The sequence below is a fragment of the Tachypleus tridentatus genome, chromosome 4 (assembly GCF_004210375.1).
Source record: "Tachypleus tridentatus isolate NWPU-2018 chromosome 4, ASM421037v1, whole genome shotgun sequence".
NCBI lineage: Eukaryota > Metazoa > Arthropoda > Merostomata > Xiphosura > Limulidae > Tachypleus > Tachypleus tridentatus.
Window position 1 is genome coordinate 69446905 of NC_134828.1, and position 17291 is coordinate 69464195.

Genomic DNA, 17291 nt, shown 5'->3' on the forward strand with positions numbered 1-17291 from the left:
GTAACTAAGTGAATTTACTAACCTCCCAGAAGACATGTGATTAGAGCGTTTGGCTCGTAACTTGAGGGTCTTGGGTTAGAATCCCTGTCACTCCAAACATGCTAGCTCTTTCAGCGGTAGGGGGTTATAATGTTACGGTCAATCCCACTATTCGTTAGTAAAAGAGTAGCCCAAGAGTTGGCTTTGGGTAATTATGACTTGTTACCTTCCCTTTAGTCTTACACTGCTAAAGTAGCGATAGCTAACGCGGATAGTCTCGTGCAGCTTTGTGCGAAAGTCAAAACAATCCAACTCCCCCCCCTAACAACACACACAAACAGGAATAGTACTTCGAGTAAGGATTTGGACCTTGTGACCCAGCCATCATGAAGAGCTTACTTTTATTTAAAATTTAAATAAGACAGATTTAATATTTAAAATAGAAAGATTAAATATTTAAATCCAATTGGAAATTTCTATTTCCAAATTTTTTGTTGTGTTCTAAATATCAATGACTACCTTCTTGTTTATACACAAATTTTAAGGTGTTGCCAAAAGTGTGTACTTCTATTTCCATTGCATTATTTGGGCTGTCCTCATTATGTTCACATCGAGGACTGAGACATGTTTTGTCGTTGTAGGCCCTCAAGTGTACCACTAAGCCATAGCGAGACATCAATGGCCAGCAACATTGAAATTGTATCCATTAGTATATCAACACAAGAAACGATTTCAGGTTGAATTTTAAATAGCAAATAATTTAGGCGTGTTTTTCATATTTATTGTTTTAGGACTGTATCAAATACAAACATAGACCCTTACTTTAGGTTCGTTTAAGATCATGCTTGTCCATTAGCGTGATTTTACCACATTAATGATTTAATTTCAAAATAATCGTCTACAAAAATTTTGATAGACATTAATAGAACAAAATTAAATTGTTGTAACACCTGTGTGGGTGTGTCTATCGAGGGGAAGCGAACCCCCTAATTTTTAAGCATTGTAAATCTATAGACTTACAGGGGGGAGATTATTGTAAGACCGGCTAAACGTAATTACTTTTACTAAAATGTTTTCGGTAGCTTTGTGATTCACCGTGTTTAAGTGCAAAACTACACAATAGGCTATCTGAGTTTTGGTCGTCACGGGTATCGAAACCCAATTTTAGCTGATAACTGCAGACCCACTATGAGAGAGGGGATTTTAATTATTTCGTAACATATTTATATTAAAACAATAGGTCATTTGGTTTGAATTAGACTGGCTACAGTGAACACCACTGTATTGACTACACTAAAGCCAAACTCCCTGATCCTTTTCTATTTGGTCTTTACCGACCGACCCGTATGCGAAAATACTTTAAAGTTATACAAGTCTCTTATAGTATTCGCCGAGTCTTAACTAAAATTAACAGAGAGCTTAATTTACTTACTAATTTTTTTAGATCATTATCTCCTTTAATGAAATAAGCTAATACTAGCGGAATGTGTGATCCCTAAATCTGTTTATAACTAAACCTAAATCTCCAGAGTATTTTGCAAATTAGCGACGCTTGCAAAAATAAATGTTGTCGAGATAAATTGGTATAATAAGCCCAAGAATTACTATAGTGCTGTCATCTAGTGACAAAGATAACAAACTCTTTTATGTTTTGTTTTTTTTTTTAAGTTAGAATCTCCTACATAAAGCACATGGGGCTGGTATTATACGTAAGTTAAATTTTCATATTCAAAATGTTGCGGAAAGGCCTCATGACTGATTCGACTTCATTCACTTCATATTCGTTTTGTATACACCTCTTGCTAGTATCACCAATCATTCTCGTGGGAATTTATTAACGTATCAAGTATCTTGTCCCGCCTGAGGAGATGCAAATCAAATAGACTGCGGATTTACTCTGATGTAGGAGTAATTCATTGTAATCAGATGCGCTGAGTAACGTACGAAAACATGGGCCCTTTTCAAGTATACTACCTAATTACTGATTATAACTTGATTGTGCGAACCAGGACAGCTGAATAGTTCTCTGAATGATTAACATACCTACCCTAATGACGACAGCAAGAGTAAAAGTTTGTAAGAGGATTGTTTTGCGTTTCATGAATTAATTTCTAACAATTAGTCATTAAAAAAGTTATGAAGCTGCTTCAACAATTAATTACAAATTTTGTTTGAATAGTTTATAATTATCGCTGGAAGTAGAAGTTATTCATGGATCAGATTTCGTCAATAAAAATATAAAACTACAAACAAATTAATGTAATTACTGACATACGAATACTGACTTTTTGTACTTGTTTGTGTAACATTTGGACGACACATTACATCGAATTACATCTTTATACCATATGCCATTAAGTGCAGATTTACTAAGATTTTTAGCGTTTAAGGTTGGACTTTTGAAGTGTAAAAATTCACAGTGGGTCAACATTAAGCTTTCGGACTTGTAACGCTAAAATTCAAGGTTCGTTTTCCTGGAGATAAGCTATTGTGAAGCTTTGCGCTAACGCAAATAACCAATTATTGTTGGAATTTGGGTCGTGTGAAAGTGTCAACGTTAGGATGTGTAAAAATGCACTTTCACATCATGTTGCACTTACGTTTCTAGGAAAACTGAGAATGGTCTTGAACTTCGTGTATTTTTGTTTTATTCTATACTACCTGTTTCATTGCGTATATCACATTATATATCATTATTTTCTCTCTTTGTGTATTACGCTTGTTCACACATATTTTAAAGTTGCTTAGCTCAAATATTCAGGCATATATTGTTTATTTTAAACAAAGCCGCTTTAGTTTCAAAATGAAAAAAAAAAAACCTACAAAGGTATGTAAGGTATGAATATCCTGAAATCGTAATGAAACAAAAGTAGTTACCGAGCGGTAAACACTATAAGACAAGAACTCCAATGATTAATAATCCTGATACGAAATGTACCATGCACCAGTCACCCCTTGCAATAACATATTTTGTTTCTGTGCTTCCAACTGAATATTAAAGTTTAATGTACACTTGTTGGTTGACGTCCCGGATGAAATTTCAGTGTTTAATAGAGACGTTGAGAGTCCGTTTTATATTGACGAAAGCGTGAAGAGATTGTGAAAAGCAAGTAGTGAGAGTGATTGTTCAAATCAACTTTATCTTATGAGATAACGCTAAGTCGTTGATCCCCGGCTCTACAGCGATTTTAGTGCTCTCAAGACTTGGTGCATTCCATAAGTAGCTTCGTGCGATGTGTGACTAATGTCTTCCCAGGCTCTGTTCATTTGGATTTATTACTGGTGTGGTCTTCACTCCTGGAGCGATGAGGGTTACCCAATTGAATATAAAGTTGGCATCAACAATCGCTCCACGCCTTTATTCGATTTTACATTCGATTCAGCACGTGTAAACGCACGTGCTTCGATGTTAACTTCATGCATTTATTCACTTTAACTTTTTCTTTCGTTTTTAATTACATTTTGCTTTAAAAGACCCGTATGAGAAAGGTGCTATCTTGTAATATTTATATTCTCTCTCAACTGACAGAGATTCGCGATGTTTTTATTGTTGTTTTTCATGAAAGTTACACTTTGTTTAACTCTGCTATCGTTAGGTTATTTAAAATTTACAACGTAACTTAATGTGCAGGGACGGTAAGGGGCTTGATGGTCCTTCCCAGTCTCTACACCAAACAAAAACTATTAAATAAAAAATTAAAATCAGTCCTTATCATTCATATATCTATAGGGACCCGGCATAGCCAGGTGGTTAAGGCACTCGAATCGTAATCCGAGGGTCGCGGGTTCGAATCCCCGTCACACCAAACATGCTCGCCCTTTCAGCCGTGGGGGCGTTATAACGTGATAGTCAATCCCACTATTCGTTGGTGAAAAAATAGCCCAAGAGTTGGCGGTGGGTTGTGATGACAAGCCGTCTTCCCTCTAGTCTTACATTGCTAAATTGGGGACGGCTATCACAGATAGCCCTCGAGTAGTTTTGCGTGAAATTCAAAATAACCCAAACCAAATACCTATCAAGCTTTCTTTTAAACTCACCCAAATTTACTGTCTGCACAACATCAGAAGGCAGCTTATTCTATAGGCCAATCACCCTATTTGATAAATAAAATAGTCATAGTTGAAGATGGCTTTTATCATGCCTAAATCTATATTTGTATTCCCTACTTATATAATTCTCACTGTTACAATCTTAAACATTTCAATCAAATTCCCTCTAACTCTTCATTTTCAAGAGAAAACATTTTAAGGATCTGAATCTCTCCTCATATGATAACCCCTCCATCCTAGGTACCATTTTAGCAACCCTCTTCTTAGCCATTTCCAACAATTCAATGTCTTTCTTAAGGTAAGGAACTCAAGACTAAACATAGTACTAGAAATGCCACCTAACCGATGACCTATGTGATGAAATTATAAGTTTTTAAACATGTATTCAGTATTTCTGTGGATACAAACTAAAATCCTATTTGCCCTATCACTAACATTGGTACACTGCTTGGAGGGCCTTAGAGACTGATCAGGTATTGCACCAATATTTTTTTTATTTCATGACACAGTTAAGGTTATTCCTATCCTAATTGTGATAACCGGTATGCAGTATCTTGCAACTGTTATAATTACAACCCATCTATCATTTATTTTCCCAAGTCACTTAAATATATAAATCTCTTTGTAAACCAGCAGCGTTCTCTTCACAGCTAGCAAAACCGAAGACATTAGTATTAATTGTAAATATAAGTAATGTATCAACCATTCTTTCATTTTGTCATTAATGTATATAAATACAAAAATTGCAATCGTATATATTATAACAACGTGATATGTCAATGCCACCTGCTATCGTATTCAATTATTTTCTAACTAGAGTTTGCTAAATATCGAACAGTTCACAAGTATCTATGTATATTAAAATGCCTTGGTCATTTTATATTAACTTATAGAAGTCTACATATTCAGAAGTAAATGTAAGTAATTGGTTCGTTTGTTTTATATGTTTTGCACAGAGCTACACAAAGGCCTTAGTCATCCCTAATTTTTAACTAACTGCGATGAAAAAAGCTAATAGAAACCATCCGCCATCACTTCTTGGGCTGCTCTTGTGAGGCTATCTTTCTTTTAGCGTACCCATAGCCCCAAAACATGAAGCGAGTTTTTACGGCAACGTGACGCGAATCTTGCATTCTCTGCTTCGTGGTCCCGCCACTTTAAGCTCTAGGCCAAATTCAACACAATGTTTTATGAGTAGTCTATTGCATATTAACTTAATGTTGACTGTCTCACGTTAATAAACAAAAATATCTAGTTTCGAATATCTAGAAGAGTTTGTTTTTTATCACAATGCCAAATCCAAAATTTGTACATCACGAACATTGTAATGTAATAGCTTATTTCAGTAGAACTTTGGGCAAAATTATTGCAGCAGGTTTGAGAACTTTAATGGCCTGCAACTGCCTATTTAAGCCTCGACGGAGAAGCCGATACGTCGATCCCTTTTCATTTATCAGGCAGTTGCAGTCCATTAAAATCCTCAAACCTACGACGTAGTACTTTTATTTATGCTCTGAATTCAATCGTAACATTTTTTTCTTTACAATAACAACTCTGCGCTCCACAGATTCTAGAGAAAACATTGTTAAAGTGCTTAGATGGAGTCGTGTCATACTGTACGTTTCTATAACGTCTACGTTAATTGAGTAAATTTTCCCCACATGCAGCTATAAAATTCAGCACTAGCATTGCAGGGAAACAGATACATTTTCCTACGGATTCAAAATAAGTATCTGATAAGATCACGCTGAAATTACTTTGTTATCTCTCTTAGAAACGGTTTTCGTAAGTAAAATATACACATATAACAATCAAAAATAATATGTTGTCACGCTTGGTATTTAGTTGAAAATATTCTTCGTTGGTGTTTTTTTGTTGTTGTTGTTCATTTACTGTGTAAGATTTCTCCGATACGTTTTGTGATTAATTAAGACCGGACATAGTCGTCTGTAAATAACATTTTTGAAGGAAGGCCTTTAGGTCTAAGGTTTGAACCCGTGACATTCTGCCGAAATGTCCAAATATTGAGAAGTCTTGACCCTGCTTTAAAAGCATTGTTCAGTCCGGCTATTCTCTCCTTGTAGTCGGTTGGTATTTGTTACTTTCTCTTCTGGTTAGCACTTTTAATGTAGTAACGGCCATGTCTGGACTTTGTTATAACTGACTTGCACTTTAGCGCATGTATCATTTGAAGTTTAGTCTGATTTTTGTATCTCGAACAAGTTAGAAGCTGCAAAGAAAACTCTTAAATATATTTAATATTAAATAGCTTTATACATATACACTACTGGCCAAAATATTAAGGCCAATTAACACAAAGAATAAAATATGCATTTTGTGTTCTTAGACTCAACCACTTATTTGAGTAGAGCTTCGAAAGACTACAATAAGAAAAGGGGAAATAAAACTGAAAAAACCTTTTAGCATTTAATAGGGAAAATGTGAACACTATGAAATTAGACTAAATACTAACTGGTCAAAAGTTTAAGACCATACCAAAAAGAAGTCCTAAACAGGGTAGGAAATGCCCAACAAGAAGTCTCAGTAGTGAGTTGCACGGCCGTCATTGCGAATAACTGCAAACATTCGCTTTGGCATGGTCGATATAAGCGTTTGCAGAAGGCTGGCTAGAATGTAATTCCAAGTGGTGAAGATGGCTTCACGAAGATCATGCACTGTTTGGAATTGACGTCCATTTCTATAGACTTCCCTCGCCATCTACCCCCAAAAATTTTCAATGGGATTCAGTTCGGGTGAACATGCTGGATGGTCCAAAAGAATCACGTTATTCGTCATGAAAAAATCCTTTGTCCTGCGGGCATTGTGGATTTCAGCGTTGTCCTGCTGAAAGATCCAGTCATTTACACACAAGCAATGGCTTTCAGTCATTTCAGTCATCAATGCTCTCTTTAACATGCCAATGTAGCCAACTGCTGTTTGACATCCCTGTGTAACCTGAAGCTCCATTGTTCCATGGAAGGAGAAAGCACCTCAAATCATGATGGAACCTCCTCCACTGTGTCGTGTAGAAAATGTCTCCGGTGGGATATCTTTATCGTGCCAGTAACGATGGAAACCTGGACCATCCAGGTTAAATTTTTTTCTCATCAGAGAACAAAACCTTCGTCCACTTTTCTACGTCTCATGTTTGGTGCTTCTCAGCAAAGTTTAACCGAGCTGTTTTGTGGTGTGGAAGGAAGTGTAGCCTTTGAAGGCGTTTACGGTTTTTAAAGCCTTTCTCTCGTAGATGACGTCTTATTGTTCTTGAGCTGCATTCTACGTCTGTAAGGGCCTTGATCCGGTTCGACGATCGGCTGGTGTCTTGCCAGATAACCCGTCGAATCCTTCTGCACAACGCCGGCGAAATTTTCTTGGGCCAACCACTTGAAATTCTCGTTCCGTATCCCTCAGGGTCTTTTAAGAAATTCGCAACAGAAGTTTCACTTCGCTCAATCTCACCATCAATGGCACGTTGAGAGAGACCTTGCTTTTGCAGCTCGACAATTCTGCCACGTTCAAACTCTGTCAACGTTTTAGCCTTTGCCATGTTTTTACTCAATGTAACACAGGAGATGTCAGTTGGAGATGTTGACAACGCTAATGCTTGAACACAAATGACTAAATTTCGTTACGTGTTTACCGATTAACGCTTCGTTTCAGTATGGTTTTAAACTTTTGACCAGCTAGTATTTTAGGCTAATTTCATAGTGTTCACATTTTCCCTATTAAATGGTAAAAATGTTTTTATTTTTATTTTCCTTTTGTATTTTCATCTTTCGAATCTCTACTCAAATAAGTGGTTGAGTCTAACAACGCAAAATGCATATTTTTTCTTTATGTTCATTGGCCTCAAGATTTGGGCCAGCAGTGTATATATATTTTTGTTATGTTTTCGAAATAAATGGACTTACGCTTTGAGAAATATATCCAATCTTGCCTATCCAAAACAGATTAATCAACAGTGTGTACGCTTACGTCATCAGTAACATCGGGTCGACTGAGTGAAAAAATGCTAAATATCAAAGAAAGCTGCTTGATCTTTGAAACAAAGACTTGAAACGAAAAGTCGAGCATCGATAAATCCGTTACTGTAAGTTTAGTTATTCTAATCTAATTTAGTAAGATATACTTATATTTTGACCTGTTTTAAATGAAGATTTCTGCTTTTACATTACTGAATACTGAGCGATGGAAAACAAAATGTATCACAGGCATTTTTATTACCATATTAGGGTAAAACATACAATTCTCTCTGTACATATAACTTACTAGATATGCTTGGGTATTTGAAGATAGCATCTGCAGTCATGAGGCATTTTGCATACCCACGATCCCTCGTAAAGTAAAAATGATTATCTGATATCTTGAACCACACTGTAATAGCCAGTAGTTCCAATTATTTCTCTGAAAGAGGCCCGAAAACCGTCTAGAGATTCGGTTTGGTTTGAAATTCGTGCAAAGATACACGATGGCTATCTGACTAGCTTTTCATAATTTTGAAGTGTAAGACTAAAGGGAAGGCAGCTAGTGATCGCCACACACCTTCGACTCTTGGGCTACTCTTTTACCAACGAATAGTGGGATTTACCGTCACATTATAACATCCCCACGCTGAAAAGTCGAGCATGTTTGGTATGACGGGGATTCGAAACCGCGAATTACGAGTTGAGTGCCTTAACCACCTGGTCAAGCCGGGCCGCGGTGATTTGCAAATATTTAAATTTTGTTAGCCATAATACGTGATTGTTTTTAAATTTCGCGCAAAGCTGCACGACGGCTATCTGCGCTAGCCGTCCCTAATTTAGCAGTGTAAGACTAGAGGGAAGGCAGCTAGTTATCACTACTCACCGCCAACTCTTAGGCTACTCTTTAACCAACGAATAGTGGGAGTAACTGTCGCATTATAACAATTCTACGGCTGAAGAGGCGAGCATGTTTGGTGTGACGGAAATTATACGAATCGAGTGCTTTAACCACCTGGCCATGCCAAGCGCTTTAATACGTCTTTTATTATTACTATTTTATTATTACTATTATTATTATTATTACCGTTATTATTATTATTACTACTTTTATTATTATTATTACTATTTATTATTATTACTATTTTTATTATTACTACTTTTATTATTATTATTACCGTTATTATTATTACTATTATTATTATTGAAACTGGATTCGTGTATGAGCATTAATTGTCAATTAGTAACTTCGATTAAACTTTAATACAAGAAACATTTCAATCTCCTGCGTGGTTTATTTTTTTTTGTTTGTTTGTTTGTTTTGGAATTTCGCACAAAGCTACTCGAGGGCTATCTGTGCTAGCCGTCCCTAATTTAGCAGTGTAAGACTAGAGGGAAGGCAGCTAGTCATCACCACCCACCACCAACTCTTGGGCTACTCTTTTACCAACGAAAAGTGGGATTGACCGTCACATTATAACGCCCCCACGGCTGGGAGGGCGAGCATGTTTGGCGCGAATCGGGCGCGAACCCGCGACCCTCAGATTACGAAGCGCACGCCTTAACGCGCTAGGCCATGCCAGGCCCGCGTGGTTTATAGATTTTGCCAGATGTCCTGCGGTTCTCAGTTTGTGGCTTGCGGACAACTGTTGGTTACTTCAGGTGGTCCATGGAAATGTTACATAATTACTAAAGGAAGCAGCAGCATAGGGTGTAGATTATTTTGTGGTTCGCAAAGATGATAAAATTAAAATGGTCATCGAGAAAAACAAATGGGGAACCACTGCAGAAGAGTATTGATATTGTGAAACTCAACGTATTAGACGAAATCTAATGTATCGTTGAGATTTGCATATGGACTGTTCTAAAGTAACAACCCCTGTTAATATACAGAGTTCATCGCTGAGGTAGGTATGGCATAAACAACCCATTATGCAGCTCTGCCCTTAACAACAAATGTACGTAAACAAAACAGTGTTTAATGAATCAGCAATTCCTTTCCGGTTGAGCCTCAAGCTTCCATAACATAGTTAAGGAAAAGCTATAGAGACCTAGAAATGAAGAAGGCTACCAAAGGAAAATACATTATTTTTTGTAATTAGAGAACTTGGCAGCGTAGTATGATATCCTCAACAGCGTAGTTTGGTATCTTCTCGGGTTCATTCAAGTAAGAACAAAACAATATCTTGTTTGTGAAGAGTGGCAAGAGCCACAGGCAATCTATGTTGTGAGACTTAAACACCCAGAATTCCTGCTGTGCACAGAAGTGAAATCCTCTTTATATTGCGTGTGCTTCCTTTATGTTTGCCCCCCTCGCTAGTACAGCGGCATGTCTCCGGATTTACAACGTTAAAATCAGGGGTTTGATTCCCCTCGGTGGGCTGAGCAGATGTGGCTTTGCTATAAGAAAAACACACACTCCTTTATGTTTAGGTTTCGTTGTTGTTGTTTCTTTAATAGCGCACCTTTGCTCCTTATTCTTATGCAGAACATCTTTCTAAATTAACTTATTTCATCATCCATTAACCATGGAATAGTTTTTAATCCAGATACGTACACGAACTCGCAGGTTTTGCCGTTGGAATTAACTGTTACGTACAATTTACCATTTCGTAAAACTCAGTGAAGAAAAAAGTTTTGTAGACGTTAAAAATCGTTACTGCGCGAAGCTTTATTGTGTGAAACACATTTTGGTGTTTCAAGGATTGGTTGTTTCTGAAAACAAATAGGAAATTTAACACAGAATGTTATATTTGATGTTGAAATTATGTATGTGTTAGATCTGCACAATCGATAATTTATATTTAGAATTAAACTGTTAAGATTATTTATTTGTCAGATAGGTGTAAGTATTTCTTATGTACAAAAATTGAAATTAAACTGAGCTTTGGTAAAGTCGGTAAAAGATTTTGTCTTGGACTTTGTTGTAGAAGTAAAACTTCAATCTACATTAGCACTAGGACAAGCAAATTTCTGAAACTTAAATAATTTCACTTTACAAGCATTAAACAAAAGGATGTTTGTGAAAATGACAAAGCTATTACTAAGCCAATTTGTCATCGTCCCTTATGTTGAACTATTGGCTAGTAAAGAGTCAATCACAGCTGAAAGAGTGTGTTTGTGTGTGTTTTTCTTATAGCAAAGCCACATCGGGCTATCTGCTGAGCACACCGAGAGGAATCAAACCCCTGATTTTAGCATTGTAAATCCGGAGACTTACCACTGTACTAGCGGGAGGCTGGCTGAAAGGGAGAGCATGTTTGGTGTAACGGGGATTTGAACCCTCGACCCTCGGTTACGAGTCGAGCACCCAAACCACCTGGCCGTGCTTGGGCCTAATTCACGAAGGATACATATGTTTCTTTTTTGTTTTCTGTTTTCCACAATGGATTGAATTAATATGATATAATTATTTTCTGGTTTTACTAATTTGATTTTCTTTACTACATTAATTGCAATATACGTTGTTTTCTAGGTGTATTTTGCTATTCTTTGAGGTTGTACGAGCTATTCCGCTTATGGAAACATATTTTTATACAGTAAAGCAACGATTATAAACTCATGATTTAATTCTCGCTCAGCTATAGATTTTTCACATAAAAGATGCGTATAAAATACAAATGAAAAGATATGAAATCAGTATGGTATACTCTTATAACTATTTAACTACACCATACGCTTATCAGTTGATAAGCTTTTGAGCTTATTCCACATCTCAGCTTCAAAATTAATAAGCTTTCTAAGAACTCAGCTATGCTTTCTTCTTCAAAGGGAAGGAGCATGCTGATTCAATCTTTAGTCCTAATATTAAAAGCGCCATCTTGAAGCGTAGTAATCCCAACAATATGTAAAATGCATCACAGAAATACTTTGAGGGAAAAAAATCACTTAATTTTCTCTGAGGTTATTACGTCCAGAATCACTTGAAACGTATTAACCTGCAGAAAAGAGGATTATAGATTTCTACCCAGCTGGTAGTAATATAGGAAAATTGATTTTCTTCTGCGCTGCATCGTTGTTCAATCATTATAACATTCCTAATATCCTTTTCTGCGGTAGTATCTCTAAATAAACACCAAACTGCACACGTTTTGCTTATGAGTCATTTTCAGTAAAAGTAGAATTGAAACTATAATAAAGTTAAAGATGGATAAACACTAACTTGACATAATGAGTGATTAACAATGACGATATGTCACATGTTAACTAAACACCTTAAGTGTTATAGGTTATTAATGGTGAGTGAAGGACGACACGTCAAAAAGTGTTAAGTTGTACTTGTTTATTTATTTTTTGTCTCTAGCTTACATGTTAAAGTTCTTTTTTACAGGTTGTGTATGATGTTTGTACTTATATCTCGTTACCTTTTTACAGGTTGTGTATAATGTTTGTACTTTTATCTCGTTACCTTTTCACAGGTTGTGTATGATGTTTGTACTTATATCTCGTTACCTTTTTACAGGTTGTGTATGATGTTTGTACTTTTATCTCGTTACCTTTTCACAGGTTGTGTATGATGTTTGTACTTGTACCTCGTTACCTTTTTACAGGTTGTGTATGATGTTTGTACTTGTAGAAGAAGACTTCTACTGTTGGTTCTCGTTGTTGAATAGTTCTTGTCCACTCCATAACTCTATAGCAAATATGTTATACTTTCAAAAAGTTTCTTTCCACTTTACTACGATTTGTATTCTTCATTATTTATTGAGTTGTTCTGCCTATCCATCTCGCTATTATCTGGCTCTTATAGTTCATATGAACCAGATTTGTATATGACAACTTGTGTTCGTCTCTCTATGGCTTACATAATTCAATTCAGTTTCATTTAGCTTCTAGGACTGACACAAATCAACTCCCTTTGTTTTGTATATAACGGTTCGTGTTTATCTCCATCTGGCTTACGTAATTATTACCATTCAGCTTCATCTGGCTTCTACAGCTGATACAAATCAGCTCCCTTTGTTTGTATATCACAGTTCGTGTTTATCTGGCTTACGTAATTATCACCATTCAGCTTCATCTGGCTTCTACAGCTGATACAAATCAGCTCCCTTTGTTTGTAGATCTCAGTTCGTGTTTATCTGGCTTACGTAATTATCACCATTCAGCTTCATCTGGCTTCTACAGCTGATACAAATCAGCTCCCTTTGTTTGTAAATCTCAGTTCGTGTTTATCTCCATCTGGTTTACGTACTTATTACTTTCATCTGATTTCTGCAGCTGATACAAATCTGCTCCCTTTGTTTTGTATGATTACTCATGTTTAAATTATTTTGATTTGCTCATTTATTTCCATATCCATAATTTTTGTAAAAACCATATTCTCGTAAATCCTTTGTAAGATTCTTCTTTTTTGCTATTCATTTTCAATTTTGTTTTTAAATATTATAATTGTTTTTATCATACCTTATTATTTTTGTGCCTTATTTCTATCCAGTTTTTCTGGTCGTGGTAACAATACCTACGTATCTCCCTATTGCTCTTATAAATTCATTATAATATTTCCTCTTTTTTTTTCTATTCAACTTTCCTTGTTTAATACTTCTGGCTCTTCAGCTCCATACTGTTTCCGTTGAATTATTGTGAAGTTTCCTTGTTTAATTTTTATTCTTCTTTCGGTGATTTTTAATAGTTATATCTGTTTAGTTACCTATTGTTTCATTCCCCACCGAGAGAACGGTAAGTTTACGGATTTACAACACTAAAATCAAGGGGTTCGATTGCCCTCGGTGGTCACAGCAGATAGCCCGGTGTGGATTTACTATAATAAAACACACAAACCTACTGTTTCAGTGTAAATGTTGCAAGATTTATGTACATATCCAACAATTTGTGACTTAAATAGACAATGAGACCCTGTTGTTCTGTATAATTATTGTAATATTTGCATGCTTCTTTCTCGCTTCTGACTTAAACAGGCGTACCTGATTAAATCCGTATTCTTCCATGTAATTGTTGTCGTATTTATACGAGTCTGTCTCTGTCGATTCCATGCAAATATAACAGAATCTTTACGAATCTATCCTCGTGACTTCAATACCTTTGGTAACCTGTTATTTTCATTAAACTTTAGGAAAACGTTTCTTATTCCCTTTTATTTCCAGATAATTATTATATAACAGTTTTTTTATTATCTGTCCATTTACACATCAATTCAACAGCTCTTTATTAATTCCAGATAGTTGTTGATTGGGTTCAAGTTGTATTCGTCGTACTATTGTAGTTTGTTTTGTTTTGTTTTCACACTTGTCATTTCCAGCCCCATTTGTTTGTTTCCATTTTATAATTTCTATAAAATATTAAACCAAATAATGTAGCCAATGTATATTTAATGAGAAACGTTTGGTCTAGCTCTGAATCTTCCTCTAAAACTCAACTGTGCACATTAAACTCCCTCAAGTAGTAAGATATAGTGTGCTTAACGAATATTTGTAAAAGCTTTGCAAAAAAAAAAAAAAAAACTGGGATCATTTTTAAAGTCTTCTGAGTGGTAGCTTTCTTTGAATAAAGCTTACGCTTGTTTAACGATTTAGAACTACTTAATTCTATGAAGAATTATACATACATATTATAATTTGTTTCAAAAATACAGTTAAAGGCCTGTAAAATGTGTGTTTTCTCTGTCATAATATTTAGACTTGCGACTTCTTAGCAGTAGTTCATTATATGGAAGTTCTAAAATATGTTTCAAGAATTCTCTTAACGTTTGTGTGATATAAGCTGATTATATTGTAAAGGTTTCTAATAATATAATTACACTAACGTAGTATGATATTGATTAATGCACTGAACTGATTCCTGGTATATAACTGTAATTCTATTCTTCTTGCTAATTGTCCTTGGTTTCTTATACATTTTCATGACGGTCAACTACGCTTACTTCTAAAAATTCCAAGCTCATAGTACACATAATATTATAATTAATTATATTAGTTTAGCGTTATGATAGAAACAACATTTACAAGTTACAATTAAAATACAGACTAGTTTTGTTATTCATAGCGTGCCCTCCACGTAATTTGTGTTGAAAGTCAAACTGTTTCTGTGATATGTAAGTTCAATCTATACTTCTAATATCGTGAATTATACCTTCTTGTAATATTAAAACGCACTAATGTTTAAACTTCTGTTAATGATATACATACATATGTAGACGAAATAAAGCTTAACTCTTAAGATATTAAATGCTAATCATGCAACTATAATAAATTAGTGATATATCACATATAAATATACATATGGGTTTTGGTTTTGTTTCGTACTTCAAACTAGTGGTGTTGGTTCTCTGTGCAGTTATCCTTCATCATGATTCAAAACTTTTAATACACGCTTATGGAAGCAAGATATTATGCAGGAATTATAGAGTGTATATCTTAAAATACGGTAGCTATTCCGACTTAATTTTGTTAGTTTCCAGCTTGTATCAACGTTGAACCAGTACTACCATACACAGAAGTTCATGAGGAGATAAAACCGTTGTTTTAACACAACGACGCTAACATTCGGAGAAGATATCAGAAGACAGCTTGATTCTGGGTGGCTGGATGGAGGTTCGCTATCGATCGAACGCTTGTGTGTGAATCAATATTTAAACAATGTTTATCTAAGTTGAATCACTTAAAATACAATAAATGATAACAATTCAATACTTGAACAACTTTTATCTGAGTGGGGCTACTCATAATACAGCAACTTTACAATTCAGTATTTGAACTATATCTATCTAAGTGGGACTACTCTAAGTATAATAATTGACCATATTTCAGTATTTCAACATTTCCCGAGCTGGAACACTCAAAGTGCAATATGTATTTACAAGTATGGTAAGAACTGTCTTGCAAGAAATCAAACTATACAAAAACATACTTATATTGTAAGTACAGCTGTTCGACACTCAAAAAGTACAGTTTTATATCGGGGATGGCATATGAAGGTTTGTGATGTAAAATACAAGATGATTAAAACAAAAAAACCGAAATAGCTGTATTGAGTCTAAATAACTTGACGAAGATGTTTTGAAGACAGCTAAAGAATATCCGTGTACTTTACCTCATATTTCTGGCTAACAAATGAAGAAAATTTTGAATTTTTATTCACAAGTTCCATCACAATTTCTTCCCAAAATACAAACAGACTCAAACTAGCTTTATATTATATAAGTTTCAAATACGTCCTATAGTCATATTATTGAATCTTACAACGAGTGAGAAGTCAAAAAAAGGATAGATGTTGTGTTTGGGTGATTTTCACACTGACGATATAATAAATATAGATAAAACTAATCGTTCAAATGTAAATTTCCAATGGTAGATAATCCATTTATTTTTTCAATGTAATGTTGATTCAAATTAAAAATGGAGTTAAATGTATTTTTACATCATTCGTTGCTGATTTTATAGGAGTAACGTATATATAACTTTGTTATATAAGTTGAATCGGTTAATTATCCCAATAATCAATTACTTTTTAATTCGCTGTGTTATGTTTAAGACCACCGGTCGTGATAAACGGACCCAAATTTAGGGAAAACACGTCAGAACCGAAAACACCTGTTTGGTTACTAAATGTAATTTTCTGGATTTCAGATAAATGAATTTCTGAGAGATATGAGTAAATAAATTAAACAGTTTTTTTCTTAGGTAGATGAACGTATGTGATGTGTAATAGTTCATGAATTTAATACAAAGATATTACAAACTGTTTATAAAACAATAATAATATGCCTAATTTGCAAAGACGCACACACATAGACAAGATCATTCATCTATAGTCTAAAAACATTTACTTTATATTAAGCCCTCAGTATGTCAGAGGACTTACAACGCTAGAAAGTGGATTTCGATATTGGTGGTGGGGCAGAGCACAGCTAGTTCATTGTGTAGTTTGTATTCTTAAATATTTAGAATCACACATGTAAAGATTGTTGCTTTATATGCAATGTAATTATGTCTCCATAGAGAGACGTTGTATTTTCTATCGTTTTTCGTCCTGAAACTTTTCATTCCATCATCGTTTCTTCATATTTCTCGGATTGACTTGAAGCTTGGTAAAATTATAACTTTGTCTAATACGCCCGCATAATGTTTCCATTTTTCTGATTTATCTCTGTTTAAGGACTTTACAAACAACCCAAAAGTGTATATTTCAGGCTCCTGTGCCATCATATTTACAATAATCAAGATAAAAATTGGCACAAATATAAATGTTCATGTACCCAATACACTGATATTAAAAAGTTGGATCTGCCTATTTTAAATTTTTTCAGAGGGTCTGAGTTCAAATAAAGTATACATTTGGAGC

General features: G+C 35.0%; 1 protein-coding gene across 8 annotated transcripts in view; it reads left to right on the forward strand.

Annotated features, from left to right (window-relative positions):
* Positions 1 to 17291, forward strand: part of LOC143249378 (uncharacterized) — a 350051-nt gene that overhangs the window by 303891 nt on the left and 28869 nt on the right. For 2 of the 8 annotated variants that reach the window (XM_076499134.1, XM_076499136.1), the window contains exon 2: positions 7980 to 8119. The exons of 5 other annotated variants lie outside the window; for them this stretch is intronic. The gene's annotated coding sequence lies outside the window, so the exon portion shown is untranslated. Of the gene's footprint in view, positions 1 to 620; positions 716 to 7979; positions 8120 to 17291 lie in introns of all 8 variants that reach the window. One more of the 8 variants, XM_076499139.1, reaches the window with a different exon arrangement.